The sequence below is a fragment of the Scyliorhinus torazame genome, chromosome 8 (assembly GCF_047496885.1).
Source record: "Scyliorhinus torazame isolate Kashiwa2021f chromosome 8, sScyTor2.1, whole genome shotgun sequence".
In the NCBI taxonomy this organism is placed as follows: domain Eukaryota; kingdom Metazoa; phylum Chordata; class Chondrichthyes; order Carcharhiniformes; family Scyliorhinidae; genus Scyliorhinus; species Scyliorhinus torazame.
In genome coordinates, this window is record NC_092714.1 from 186,490,700 (window position 1) to 186,501,931 (window position 11,232).

General features: G+C 50.1%; 1 long non-coding RNA gene across 1 annotated transcript; it reads right to left on the reverse strand.

Annotated features, from left to right (window-relative positions):
* Positions 1–1,055: 1,055 nt before the first annotated feature.
* On the reverse strand, positions 1,056–10,375 carry LOC140428807 (uncharacterized). Its single transcript, XR_011948893.1, has 2 exons — positions 10,164–10,375; positions 1,056–1,289 (listed from the first exon to the last, which is right to left on the reverse strand). It is a non-coding gene; the product is annotated as an uncharacterized lncRNA (long non-coding RNA).
* Between the last annotated feature and the right edge of the window lie 857 nt (positions 10,376–11,232).

The window sequence follows — 11,232 nt, forward strand, 5'->3', positions numbered from 1 at the left end:
CCCCACCCCCACCCCCTCCCGAGAGCACCTCCTCCAGCAACGAGGGGACAGGCGCTATCTGGAAGGTCAGGAACACACCTGCATGTACTGGAAACTCTCCACCTGTGCCAGCCCAAACTTCTCATTCAGCTCCTCCAAGCTCAGAAACCGACCTCGCAGAAACAAATCCTTCATCTCCCTGATCCCCCTCTCCTCCCATCCCGGAACCTCGCATCAACCTGGCTCAAATTTTTGATTTCCCCTGATCGGCAACCCTCCACCCTCCCCTCACCCACCCCCGCCTCCCCACCTAACCCAGTTCCCTCTATTAAGGGCAGCACGGTAGCACAGTGTTTCACAGTTGCTTCACAGCGCCAGGGTCCCAGGTTCAATTCCTGGGCTTGGATCACTGTCTGCACGTTCTCCCCATGTCTGCGTGGGTTTCCTCCGGGTGCTCCGGTTTCCTCCACAGTCCAAAAATGTGCAGGTTAGGTGGATTGGTCATGATAAAATTGCCCTTAGTGTCCAAAAAGGTTAGGTGGAGTTACTGGGTTACGGGGATAGGGTGGAGGTGTGGGCTTAAGTGGGATGCTCCTTCCAAGGGCCGGTGCAGACTCGATGGGCTGAATGGCCTCCTTCTGCACTGTAAATTCTATGATTCTATGATTAAGTGTTCCCTGAGTGGGAGGTAATGGTAGGTGGTGTGATGATTCCTCTTCAGCATTAAAGATCTAGGATTCTCGGAAGCTGCTATCCCAGAGGGACCCCAAGTTGTCCAGCTGAGTGGCAATGTCTCCCATATATCTGCATCAGCAATGCCTTCCTCTTCACATCCCAATTCCAATAGAGCCTACTTGCTCCTGCTCCCTGTTTCTTCCAGTGTATTCTTTGTGTCACACTAATTCCCCTGGGGTGAATTTCTCTGGGCAGGTATTTGAAAGAATGAGACCGAGCAGAGGTGTATGAATTGGAGGGCTGGTAGGCAATGCACTACAACTTGGTTCTACATTCTCAGCCCAATCTAGACAAAGTAGTGCATTTGCAATTGGTTACCAAGGAGCACAGTACACATCATGTTCAGCAAAAGTGAGCTGAGAGTTTTGCCATTTAATTGACGAACAGCTTCTGCAAAGTAGAGTAGGAGGAGAAAGGAGAGATCCAGAAATTCATAAGGATCCTAAAGGAGCAGCTCGTCACCTTTCCTTCCTCCAAAGCCCTCTGTTGCCTCTCTCTCGCCACAATTCAAAGAACATTTTCCATATAATAGGCAGTCACTTGTCATATTTCTCTCAGATTACGAGCTGCTTGCCCTAAAATAACATTCAAAAGATAAAGATGAAATTTAATTTGTATGTCATGCCATAAAAACTGGATATTAGTAATGGTTTTGCATACAAATATAGGCACTAAGCATATAGGATTCCAAATTCCCTGCTGGACATTAATAGTAAATAATTCAATTACTTCAGTGCTATGTGAAGGGAAGTTATTGTAACTGACTGACATTCTTAGTACTGTGTATTCTTAATATGGATACCTCCATATCGCTTTCTTGGTCAAATATGGTTGCCTGACTTCATTCAAAGCTGAATGAGAATATCTTTCCAACGGCCATTTAGGATTTTACCAAAGAAGAAACTCTGGGAATCTTACATTTATTTTCAAATCAACTTTTTTTCTCCACTATTCAAGCACAGTGGTTATGTTACTCGACTCGTAATCCAGAAGCCCATAGTGGTTAGCGCTGCTGCCTACGGCGCCGAGGACCCGGGTTTGATCCTGGCCCCGAGTCACTCTCTGTGTGGTGTTTGCACATGCTCCCCTTATCTGCATGGGTTTCAGCCCCACAACCCAAAGATGAGCAGGTTAGGTGGATTGGCTACGCTAAATTGCCCCTTAATTGGAAAAAAATAATTGGGTACTCTAAATTTATTTTTTTAAATAGTCATCGAGCAACCTTGACTACTGATCTGTCGACATGAGTTTAACTCCCACTATGGCAACTGGTGGAATTTAAATTCAGTTAATTACACTTTTAAAAACTGGAATTAAAAGCTCGTATTAATACAGGCATATGAACCATGTTAACTATGTGCAATGAATTCAGACCTGACATTGATTGCAATTAATGTTTTATTGTCACACAGCAGGAATCAACACATTACAACATCTAGGCAGTATTTTGCAGTTCCACACATCATGGACGGGATTCTCCATCGGCTGATGCCGCAACGGGGATATGCGATTGGACTAAGAATCGGTTCCGATGCCAATATCGGGGTGGGTGCCAATTTCACGGCAAATCGCAAGTCTCCATTGCCTCAACAGCGGCATCAATGCATCACAGAACGCATATATAGTAAACACCATTTGCATATCATTAGCAGGCCCGATATTTTCCAAGGCCACCGTGAATCTCCACCTCCAATGGGCCGTATTCCTAACAGCAAAGTTGACTGTACTTTCATAAATTGTGGAACCAACATCGTGGCTGATGAGGGAGAGAGAGGAGGTGGACACGGAGAGGCGCGACCGTGGGCTGCCGGGCCGGACACTGGCCAGGCTGGCTGGCGTGGGGGTACCTGTCTGGGCCGGCGGGAATGATGGTCACCAGATCTTTTACACTCCGAGCTTCTTCCAGGCGCCGGGTGGGGAACTGTCTGGCATCTCTCACAGAGCTCGGTGCACAGCTGCACCCGTGCTGTCATGGAGGCACTATATGCCCGGTCGGCACAATATATCCATTTCAATGTGGACCGACCCCACCAGGATACCCAGCCAGTGGAGCCGGCTGGGGGATTTGCTCCTGGGTGACAGGGATTATCCCCTGCGGTCATGGTTGATGACGCCTATCCGGTGGTCACAGACCGACGCGGAGACCCGCTAAAACAGCACCTATGCAGCAACAAGGGGTGTAATCGAGCGGTGCTTTGGCATCCTGAAGATGTCGTTCAGGTACACGGACCGTTTGTGGGGGCCCTCTAAAAAGATGCCCCCACAAACCTCCTCCTCCCTCAGGGTGCCAATGGCCCCCGGCTATCCATGAAATCAGGATGTGAGCGGAGTTGTGCCCTGAGGCTGCCCCACCACCTGGCGCTGCCAGTTCTGGTGGTTCACTCTGGTTTCGACCAGGGTCTGCATACTCATGGCCATGGAGCACAGGGAGCGGACCATCTCCTTCTGGGTCTGTGACATATCAGCCAGTGACTGCACCATCTCCCTCTGGGACTGGGCCACCTCAGTTTGTGTCTGTGCCATGTCGATGCCGCCGACATTCCCAGCATGGCCTGCTGTGACTGGGCCACACCAAGGAGCGCCACTGCAATGTCCAAGTGGCCCGTGAGACGGTAGCCATGTCCTGGGCATCGGTCAGCACCTGCACAGAATGCCCCAGGCATTGGACATGCTGATCCATAGCCAAAACCCTCACCCCCAATGCCTCCACTTCGCACTTCGACCGTCTGCCCCCTCAGGTGTTCCTACCTCCACCTGATGTACCAGAGCAGCTGTGTGGTGCATTCAGATAGTGTCCCAGGAGCCTCTTCACTGAAGTGCCCAACCGAGGTGAGTGTCTTTGGAATGGTGAAGGGTGTAGAGACAGCTGTGATGCAAAATCTGTGTCATCCCCAGACTTGAGCTCCAGGGTGTCTTTGGTCTCACACCGAGGGCTTTTGTCTGTGCTGCTGTTCTTGTCACTGCTCGGCACATGGTGGGTGCTCAGGCTGTGGCACTGGCTGGGGACTGGGGAAACTAGATGCACCCGTGCCATCACCAGCAACTCCTGCAAGCCAGTAGATAAGGCGCATGATTAGACCGTGTGCCAGTGGGGGTAGTGACATATGTGGCATGGGGAACAGCAACAAAGTGGGGTCGCACTTTCCCGCCCGCAGCTGATCTCCACCCCTGCGACTTCCCTTTCCTCTGGACCACTGATCATGTCCAGGGCCCTCTGCTCAGCCATGGTGAAGGGCCACAGGTCCGCTGGTCACCCTCCAGTTTTCTCCCGCTCCCGGTGGTTATGGGCGGCGTTCTCCTGGGAGGTGTGGAAACAGAAAACGAGTGTTAGGCAGTCCGACACATGCAGCCAAGGGGGTAAGTTGCTGGTGGCCTCAGTGGCCAGGGCAACTGGCCATGGTGGCCAGTATGGGTGTCAGCATGTGGTGCAGGATAGGGGTTTGGACGCCCTCCGGGTGGGGGTGGGTGTTTCAGGTTACGGGGGTGTTGGACGGGGGTTAGTACAAGGGGCATGGTGCTGCCTATTCATCCTGGCTTCCCTGAGGGGGGTCATGCAGTTTCTTCTGCACTACAAACCGGTTCGAATGGTTTTGCTGGTGGCACTGACCAGGCACGGGGAATGGCGGCGACTGGCAGCCTCCTTCTCGGGCCGGGATACAGGGTGGCCTGTCTCTCCTGCACCACGTCCAGGAGGGTCTCCAGCTCGGCATCAGTGAAGTATGGTGCTGTGCTCATCTCGCTGCCATGTTGTTGGCTGGGATGGTGTGTGTGTGTGCAGTGTGTACATGCTGCTGCAGCTTGTCAGCTTCCTCAGTGTCAATCGTGCAATCGGCGAATCCTACACCTTTTCTCATTGGAATCGATTGTCGGTGCTAATCCCTTAACAGTAGTGGAATAGGTCCAGGTGCAGTGCCCGTTTTGCTGTCGTGGATGTCCATGAATCCTGCCCCGGCATCAACACTTAGTCTCAGGAACGGATAATCCAACCGCATATATGACCCGAGTAACATGCACCATTCCCTTCCCTTTCCCTTCTCTTCTTTTTTAACCATCTTAATTTGTTCTCCAAGCTAGACATTTATATATATCTACTAAATAACAACATTCTCTTTTCACTGTCTCCTAACCTAACTGTTCCTCTAAAATCGACTCCCCTTTATTTACCCTTTCCTTCACCAAATGTCCGAAGGGCTCCAATTATTCTCTTCCCCTAGGGTCTTTTGATCTGCTGAACCCTAATGCATGTATGTTTCTCCCACTTCTCTATTGCCTCAATTAATATCTTGGAGAGGTAGCGTGGGCTGGATTCTCCGATTGTGAGGCTATGTCCTCATGCCAGCCTGGGAACGGTGACATTTTATGCCCGAAACATTCGGTGCAAAATGACCATCAATCCTCCGTGTAGCTGGGGGCTAGCATGCCGGCAGCATAGAGCACCCGCTCTAGCTGCCGATACGGTACGGAAAATTGCCAGATCCGTGACCGCACATGCGCAAGGCGGCAGCCTGCAGCGGCTGCGCCGTGCCACATAGCGCCAGCCGCTCGCGGACCCAGCCCTCGTACGAATGGAATATGGCACGCGACACATCGATCGACAGTTCCAACGCGCCACAGCAAAAAAACGCACTGACCTCCTCAGAAGACAAACATGGGACACAACCGACAGAGTACCCTTCGTCGTCCAGTACTTCCCCGGAGAGGACAAACTACAACATCTACTTCGCAGCCTTCAACACATCCTCGATGAAGACGAACATCTTGCCAAGGTCATCCCCCCACCCCCCCACTACTTGCTTTCAAACAACTGCACAACTTCAAACAAACCATTGTTTGCAGCAAACTACCCAGCCTTCAGAACAGTGACCACGACACCACACAACCCTGCCATGGCAATCTCTGCAAGACGTGCCAGATCATCAACATGGGTACCACCATTACACATGAGAACACCACCCACCAGGTACATGGTACATACTCATGTGACTCGGCCAAAGATGTCGACTTCATACGCTGCAGGAAAGGATACCCCGAAGCGTGGTACATTGACGAGACCATGCAGACGCTGCGACAATGGATGAATGGACATCGCGCAACAATCCCAAGGCAGGAATGATCCCTTCCAGTCGGGGAGCACTTCAGCAGTCAAGGGCATTCAGCCTCTGATCTTCGGGTAAGCATTCTCCAAGGCGGCCTTAAGGACACGCGACAACGCAGAATCGCCGAGCAGAAACTTATAGCCAAGTTTGGCATGCATGAGTACGGCCTCAACTGGGACCTTGGATTCATGTCTCATTCCATTCACCGCCCCCCCCCCCCCCCCCCCCCCACCACCATCTGGCCTGGGCTTGCAAAATCCTACCAACTGTCCTGGCTTGAGACAATTCACATCTCTTTGACCTGTGATTATCCCTCAGTTCAGTTGCTCCATCTGGATCTGTAAAGACTTAATTACCGGCAAACACTCACATTCAAAGTATCGTCTTGCATCTTTGACTTTGTCTCTGTATATGTTTCTGGAACCCATCTCTTCTTTCACCTGAGGAAAGAGCAGTGCTCCAAAAGGTAGTGATTCAAAACAAACCTGTTGGACTTTAACCTGGTGTTGTAGGACTTCTTACTGTGCTCACCCCAGTCCAACGCCGGCATCTCCACACCATATAGACAAGGCTGAAGTATTTGCAACCAGCATCAGCCAGAAGTGCTGAGTGAATGATCCACTTTATCTTCTCCAGAATTCACCAACTTTTCAATGCCAGTCTTCAGCCATTTCAATTCACTCCACTTAATATCAAGAAGCAGCTGAAGGCACTGGATTCTGCATAGGCCACTGCTCTGATAGCATTCTGGCAGTATTACTGAAGACTTGTGCTCTGGAACTAGCCACGTTGCTAGCCAAGCTGTTCCAGTACAGCCAGAACACTAGCAATTTTATGTCAATGTCTAAATTCCTCGAACAGAAAGCAGGATAAATCCAACCCAGCCAATTACTGCCCCATCAGACCACTCTCAACTATCAGCAAAACTATGGAACGTGTTGGCCCTAGCCCTATCAAGCGGCACTTACACAGCAATAACTTGCTCACTGATAGTCAGTTTGAGTTCTTCCAGGGCCACGGGTTTCCTGACCTCATTACAGCCTTGGTCCAAACATGGAAAATAGAGCTGAACTAAAGAGATTAGGTGACAGTGTCTGTCTTGACATTAAGGCCACATTTGAAGGAGGCACTGACATAGTGGTATTTTCACTGAACTAATAATCCAGAGACCCAGGGTAATGCACTGGGTACCCTTGTTTGAATCCCACCAGGACAGATGGTGGAATTTGGATTCAATAAAAACGTCTGGAATTAGAAGTCTATGATGACCATGAAACCATTGCGAATTGTCGTAAAAACCCATCTGGTTCACTAATGTCCTTTAGAGAAGGAGATCTGTCATCCTAACCTGGTCAGGCCTACATGTGACTCCAGACCCACCGCAATGTGGTTGACTCTTAAATTACTTCAGGGATGGACAATAAATGCTGGCCCAGCCAGTCATGCCCACATCCCATGAACGAATAAAAAAATTTGAGCGAGTGTGGCATTAATGAGTCCAAGAAAAACTGAAGTAAAGGGGAAGATTCTCCATTGGTCGGAGTCATACCTAGACTAAATGAATATGATTGTGGTTGTATGATGTTAATCATCTCAGTCCCAGGAGATCAATTCTTCAGAGCACTTTCCTAGGCCCACCCATCTTTAGCTGCTTCAACAATGACATTCCTTCCATCACAAGGTCAGAATGAGGAAGCTCACTAATGATTTCACGATGTTCAGAATGATGTGTAACTCCTCAGATATTGCAGTAGTCTGTGTCCTAATCAAACAAGACCTGGACAACATCCAGGCTTGGGCAGATAAATGGCAAGCAATATTTGCAGACACCAGTACCAGGCAATGACCATCCCCAACAAGGAAGAATCTAATCATCTCTGCCTTGACATTCAACGGCATTACTATCACTAACCATCCCACTATCAACATGCTGGAGGTTAGCAATGACCAGGAACTGTTCTGAACCAGCCATATAAATATTGTGGCTACAAAAGCAGGTCAAAGGCTGGGAATTTTGCAGCAAGTAACTCACCTCCTGACTCCCTCCTGTTCAACATCCGCAAGGCACAGGTCAGGAGTGTGATAGAATACTCTCCACTTGCCTGGATGACTGCAGCTCCAATAACAGTCAAAAAGTTCAACACCATCCAGGATAAAGCAGCCACTTGATTTGCACCCCATCCACTACATTAAATATTCATTCCCCCCATCATCGACACACTGTAGTAGCAGTGGGCACCATCTACAAAATGCACCACAGCAACTCACCAAGACTCCTTTTACAAATGTTCAAACTCTATTCGCTAGAAGGACCAGGGCAGTAGAAATATGGGAACACCACCATCTGCAAGTTTCCCTCCAAGCCATACACCATCCTGACTTGGAACTATATCGCCATTCCTTCATGTCATCGGGTCAAAATCCTGGAACTCAAACCTTAAAAGCGCTGTGGGTATACAACCTTCGTAAGAGCAGTTAGGGATGGACAACAAATGCTGCCCCAGCCAGCGATGGCCACTCCCTCGGAAAAAAATCTTACAACCATGAGCAGCAGCAGAATGGTATTCCTTCACAATCTGTGAATTTAGGGCCCAGTGTCATCCCTGATTCTATCATTACCCTCAAGCCAGAGAGCCAATACTGGTTAAATGAGGATTGTAGAAGATCATGACATGAGCAGAACCAAGTGTATCTGAAATGTATGTGTCAGCCTAGTAAAATTACAACACAGAATTACCTACACACTAAACAGCAGAAGCAGCAATGGATAGACAAAGTATTGGATCACATCAAAACTTGCCAATTCTGCCCTGTCTAGTCATGACTGGTAATGGAGAATTAAAATCCAATACAAGATGGAATCCCAAGAACATCCCCATCCTCAGTGCAAAAGAAAGGCGGAAACATTTTCAACCATATTCAACCAGAGGTGCTTTTGTCTCCCGACTAGCGTCCGAACCATCACAGAAGCCAGTCTTCAGCCAATTCAATTAATTCCACATAATACCATGGCTGAGTGCACTAGTTACAGAAAAGACTATCGGCCCTGACAACATCTTGGCACTCATGTTGAAGATTTATGCTCCAAAACTAGACATGGCTCTACTAAGTTCTTCCAGTGCAGTTAAAACACCACCATGTCCTGATGACATGGAAAACTGCCTATTCTAAAAAAAAAATCTAATTATCGGTCTACTCTCTGTCATCAGCGAAGTGATGGAATGTGTCATCAAAAGTGCGAGCAAGTGACACTTACTCATCAATAACCTGCTTATTAATTAGTTTGGATTCCATTGGCAGCTGTGTGTTTCTTGGCCATGTGTCATTCGTTGGCGGTGGGATTCTATCTTCCCACAGATTGTCACCGGAATTTACCAACTAAAGGTAAAGTCACCAAGGGTGGGATTCTCCCATCTAAAGGCAGAGTGTTGACGCCGTCGTAAAAACTGGAGGATTTAACGACGGCGCCATCAGACCGCTATGTGAGCAATCCTCTGCCCTACCGGAGGCCAGCACAGCACTGGAGCGACCCACGCCACTCCAGCTGCCGATAACGGCGTCAAATGGGCGCTGCGGGTCTGCGCATGTGCACTGCGACCGGAGCGAATGCACTCATGCGCGGTAGCTCCCTTCTACGCGTCGGCCCCGAAGCAACATGGCGTAGGGCTACAGGGACCTGCGCGGAGCAAAATTGGCCCCCACCACGAGAGGCCGGCCCGCCGATCGGTAGGCCCCGATTGCGGGCCAGGCCACGGTGGAGGCCTCCCCCCCCCCCCCAGGGTCAGACCCCGACCAACCCAAATCCCCACCAGGCCACCCCAGACAGGATGGATGCCGAGGTCCCGCCGGGCAAGACCAGATGTGAATGCCACCCACTCGGTCCATCTCGGGTGGAGAATCCCCTGGGGTCGAGACACGTAGAGCGGCACCCGACCGGTGCCGTACCGACCACGATTTTCCGCTCACCAGAGAATCGGCAGACCGGCGTCAGGGCGGTGTCGCGTGATTCGCACCCATCGTGGGCTGAGAGAATCCCGCCCCATAATCCCAGATCATCACCAGGAGGGCTGACTGGTTGGTGGTGACCACCACACCTTCAGGTCAGAGGCAGGGTTGGGAAGGCTTCATGAATAACCTCAACCCGTTGGGGGATTGAACCCTCTGCTAGCCTGGCTCGGCATCAGCCGTCGAGCCAATCGAGCTAAACTATCCGCCTTGTAGGATAAATGCAGCAAGGACACAGAAACATCGCCATTTGCAAGTTTGCCTTTCAGTCACACACCATCCTGGAAAATATATTCCTTCATCTTCGTTAAGTCGAAATCCCGTAGCTTTCTACCGAACGGCACTCACCACACAGCGGGTTCAAGCGAAAGCCTCACCCCACATTCTCAAGGGCAATAAATGCTCGTCGTGCCTGAAGTGGCCACATCCTATGAACGAATAAAGAGAGAGAAGCGAACAAGGCTGTCCACGGGACAACCACGGCTCCATGTGGGTGGACTCACGGGCTTCCCAGGTGTAAATGGGTGTGCACACTGTGCACTGCAGCCTTGCTTCCTCCACTCCTGTCGGTGAAACGTTTAATTTGCTTCAAATTTCACCCCAGAAATACCTAAGCCTGTGTGATCTCATGATTACAAATCGGTGGCGTAAGAGATGCGCCAGTTTGATGTCCTGCGACTGAATGATGGACCAGAATGAAAGCTCAAAGACCGCGCACTTCACACTGGGCCAGATATGAGCGACACCAGCGACAGTGAGGATGGCGCCGACTTTTCATTATCCTTAAACCTGGCCGGTACCGATCCGCAGAAGGTGAAGGTATTCATCACTGGCCGCAAACTGAACGTGTCGGGGGAGCAAATGCAGAAGGTGAAGGAAGATTCGGGACTCAGCAGATACAATTATTGCGGATTCTCAAACGACCTGCCCCTCTCTCCCCGTCTGGATGTAAACACCCTGATGGCTACAATTATCGACGAGAAGATCATCAGGATCGAAGCTTCCTATTACGTTGACCCCTCCCGCACCAGCCCGGCTGAGTCGGACCCCCGGAAAATCCCCATCTTTCTGAAATACACCTCGGCGTACAGCAACAGCAGCCGGAATTTCAATTTTATTTGGACACCTTGCTTCTTGCCAATACTGGGCTCCCGGTACGAGGGCCAGCCCAACCATTTAGTCCGCCGCTGCCACCATTCGCTTCCTGGCACTATCTGCAGCAAAACCACGTTTCCCAAATCCACGTAACCTCTTCCCCCACCCACCCCCCGCCAAAAAAAATACCTTTGACCCAATGGTCCCAGCATCAGATTTTATCCCAACAGCAAATGTAAAGAAAAAAAATATATAGACCAATTCGACACGGGCTCAAAACAGAAACCTTCTGCAAGAGAGAATGAGAGACGTGGGCGGTGGA